Raw genomic sequence first — 4,572 nt, 5'->3', positions numbered from 1 at the left:
TGGTGGCCCCTGCATCTCATGGCAGGATGGGGGAAGGGCTTAAAAAAGAAAAGATGGATTTTGCTTACACGTCTGTCTGAGAGAAAGCTGCCCCCTCCAGCTCTTAACCCTGAAGCCACACAACTCAGTTCCTCCTCATATGTCCCTTGTGCCTTTTGAGATGCTATCCCAGCACTGGAGCTCAAAGCAAGTGAGTCTTCAGTGAGTAAGTTCATGTGCAGGCCCTTTAAGAGGGATGTATAGGACTCCAGAGCCCTCTGTCTCACTCAGCCACAATCTCCACTGGTTTTCACACAGTTGAGCCCTGGTCTGGGGAGCCTGGTGTGGGGCTGGACCCCTTGCTCCTCAGAGGGGACCTCTGCAGACAAGATACCCCTCCCAATTTTTAATGGTCACATGTGGGTGTGGGACCAGCCTGTTCCACGTCTCTGCCCCTCCTACTTGTCTTGATATGACTTCTTCTGTATGTCCTTAGTTATGGGACTTCTGTTCAGGTAGACTTCAGGAAATTCTCAATAGTGGTTTTTCTTTAGTTTAGTTGTAATTTTGAGTGTTTTGGGGAGGAGGTGAACACAGCGTTTTTCTACTCTGCCATTTTGACTGAAAACCTTCCCATAGCTTTTTAATCTATTATTTATACTGGGCAAGATAAGAGAAAAAATATTTTTAATGGCCAAAATCAGAGAAGGAAAGGAACTGACTTAAAAAAATATTCTATAAAGAAATTTCAGTGTGGAGATTGAAGCTGTTATGTATTTTTTAAATCTGGGAAATTTTGGAGTTCAATGGGAAAGAACAGGAGAAAGGAGATGGAGAGACTGCTAAGCAATAATAAGTGGGGGGCTCTTATCAAGAGATTTGGACTAGCAGGTGACTGTGCAAGATCCAGTGTTCAACAGTGCCACCTCGTGGCAGCCGCCAGAGCAGTGTAGAACAACTGCTTAGACTGCAGTTTTTTCTTTCCATAGCACTTGGAAGCAGAGCTGAGGCTTTGGGATAGATTGATTAAATACAGGTTTTGTTGGGGGAAAAATCTAGGAAAGAGTGAACTTCAAGAAAAAGACACTAGACTTCCTGCTCTTTAGAAAAATAAGAGACATGACCTTCTTGTATCTTTGTTGGTGAAGTGGGCCATCTTTATCACATATTCATGTAATATATATTTCTTCCATTTACAAAGTACTTTTACCAAAAACACATCATTACTGTTGTTGTTTTTGTCAAGACATATTTAAGTTTGTTATTGCATGCCAAGATTGTGTCATGTTTAATCAACAACATGCAAATATCACTTCCCCTGCTCTCAACATGTACTCCTATCTCTCCCTGTACCCAACTCAGATGACCGCCTATCCTTTTATATATTTTTTGTCTTATGTATGTTTTTTAAATATTTCATTTTCTGTCTTTACATTTTTTCAATTCTCTATTCTTTTCTATTTCCTTAAAGAAATAATTTAAAATTATTTAATAAGTATAGTAGTCTATGACTTGGAAGAAATTCTTTATTTTTTAGATTTGTTTCCTCTTCCACAAAATGAGCATATATGCTGTCTGATAGAAATACAATGTGAGTCACATATGTCATTTAAAATTTTCTAGTAGCTGCACTAAAAAAGTAAAAAGAGAAAAAGATGAAATTAATTTTATAATACAATCATACACCATTTAACAACAGAGATAGATTCTGAGAAATGTGTTGTTAAGTGATTTTACCATTGTGTGAACATCACAGAGTGAACTTATTCAAATCTAGATTGCATAGTCTATTACACACCTAAGCTATATGGTATAGCCTATTGCTCCGAGGCTACAAACCTGTACAGCATGTTACTGTACAAAACAATAGGAAATTAAATCAAGAACAAGAAAAAATGATACAATCAAGAGATATGGTAAATATGAGATGTATGAGGCTGTTGCAACACCACATACTCTTTTGCAGCAAGCTTTTTTTTATTAGTAGAAAGAGTAAGAGTACACTCTAAAATAATGATTAAAAGTATAGTATAGTAAATATATAAATCAGTAAAATAGTTGTTTACTATCATTATCAAATATTATGCACAGTACATAATTGTATGTGCTATATAGGCATACCTCAGAGGTATTCTAGGTTCAGTTCCAGACCACCACAGTAAAGTGAATATTGCAATAAAGTGAGTCATACAAATTGTTTAGTTTCCCAGGGCATATAAAAGTTATGTTTATAGTACACTATAGTCTATTAATTATGCAATAGCATTATGTCTAAAAGAATAATGTACATACCTTAATTAAAAATACTTTATTGCTAAAAAATGCTAACCATCATCTGAACCTTCAGTGAGTCATAATTTTTTTGCTCATGGAGGGTCTTACCTTCAATTTGTAAAAAATGCAATATCTGTGAATTGTAATAAAGTGATGTACTTTTATACAATGGGAGTATAGTATATTTATTTACACCAGCATCACCATAAACATGTAAGTAATGTGTTGCTCTAAGATGTTACAACAGCTATGAAGTCACTAGATGATAGGGATTTTTCGGCTCCATTATAATCTCATGGGACCATCATCATATATGCGGTCATTGTTGACCAAAATATCGTTATGTGGTCTATGACTGTATATTTTTAACCCAGTGTGTTCAAAATATTATTTCAACATGTAGGTTAATATAAATTTATTAATGGGAGATATTATTTTCTTTGCTCCATATTAAGTCTTTTGTACTAATTGCACTTTACACCTCCAATGTGTATCAATTTGAGGTAGCCACATTTCAACTGCTTAATATCCACAAGTAAGTGATAGTGTCTAGACAACTGATCTCTGAGGGAAATTCAGATTATTGTTGAACATTTTAAGTCTATTAAAAACCAGCAAAGTTAATGCAGTGCTTTGTGAACCATTCTTTTTGTCCTTCCCTTCATACTTTTAACACCTGCACTTAAAAGTACCTTTATCTTTCTTGGGTTCTTAAGTGGTCTCTCCTCTTTTCTTCCTGGTCTGACAGTCATATAGTCAAAACTGCATGTACTGAAACCTCCCTTTGCACACAATTCATATTCTCCTTCAAGGTCTCCTATCCATGGTGTTTTATTTTTTCCTCTATCCTGAAACCAGCCTTCCTAAAATCTATGTTGCCTGTCTGTCAATTTCATATTCATGATCTCATTCTTGCTCATCTGAATCTTGTCCATAATGCCCTTTTTTCTTCTTCTATTCCTAAAAGCTGAAATTGTCAGCAAGACATGCATTTATCAGATGTTCTACTTTTAGGAGAATGAGCCTCTGGTAGATAGATACTCAGGTAGTAGAAGTTTCCCATTGATGCTTTCCCATTATTTCTGTGCCAGTTTTGTAGTTTCTGTTACAAAAATATTATAACCTATTTGTCTGAGTTAGTTGTGGATACAACATTAGTTTCTTCATTCTGTGTGCTCAAGGAACCACTCAGTTGGTGAATTAAATACAAGTATGTACATGTATTTCTGATAGATAATGTTTCTTTCCTCCTTTTCAGATTTGTGACTATTGAATTTGACATATCACTTCCGTTACAGACATAATAAGTCCCCGACCATGAAATACCAGCAGCAAATCCCCAATTTCAGTTCTGTGAGAGGCCATAAGAATCATATCAATTAAATGCCTCATTTTGCAAGATTAAGAAGCTACATACCTGATGTATGTGAGGCTCATCTGATAGCCCTTTATTAAAGTTTAAGTTCACTCTGTTATCTTTATAATTTCATCAGTTCGTAGACACCTGAGACTAAACATTTGTCTTTCATTTGCATATTTGACTTTCATCTGCAAATGCCTGGGCATCACTTTTGTTTTGCTAGCTCTTACTTTACACGTAGTAAGCATATGAATAAAGGAAAAATGAATGACACATCTATTCACTTCTGTAATATTAAGTTTTACATGTTTTTTTTTTTTCATCTGTCTTATGTTTCTCTTTAATGTCTTCTTGATTATGTCATAGTAAAAGTGGCCTTACCGTGGCCCCAAAAGTGCTAGGTCATCTTCAGTCTCTGATCTTTTCTATTGTTACTTTCCTCCTTGCTCAATCAGCTCCATCCACCCTGGCCTCCTTGCTGTTCTTCAAACACACCAAGTTCATTTTTGCTTCTGGATATTGCACATTGGAGTTGCCTTCCTGGAACTTTCCCAGTGATATCTGAGTAGCCGCTTGCTTGCTTCATCACATCCTCACCTCAGGCCTCCAACCCATGCTATATAAAATAGAAAATATCTACAAGCTTCCCCCGTTCCTTGCCAATATTCCTTTCCTCCTTAATCCTGCTTACGTCAAGAAATACATCAAATCCCCGAAGAGCTGTTCTGTCAGCTTCCAGCCCACACCACTCTAACCCCTGGAAATCAGAGCCTAACCAATAAGCTTCCGGGTCAACGCCTCTCTGTCCTCACCCCCCCACCACTGAAAAGCCACATAGATTTCCTGGGCGTGCAGCCTCCTCTCCCCCAGAGAGTGTTTTTAATTTTCTCAACTAATCACCAAAGCAGAGTTTTGGCTACGTGGTGGTGACAAGTTTCTTTGAAGACATTCATTTCAGT

This window comes from Hipposideros armiger, unplaced genomic scaffold, assembly GCF_001890085.2.
Source record: "Hipposideros armiger isolate ML-2016 unplaced genomic scaffold, ASM189008v1 scaffold_1058, whole genome shotgun sequence".
In the NCBI taxonomy this organism is placed as follows: domain Eukaryota; kingdom Metazoa; phylum Chordata; class Mammalia; order Chiroptera; family Hipposideridae; genus Hipposideros; species Hipposideros armiger.
The sequence above is the reverse complement of the archived record's forward strand: the minus strand, read 5'-3'. Positions refer to the sequence as shown.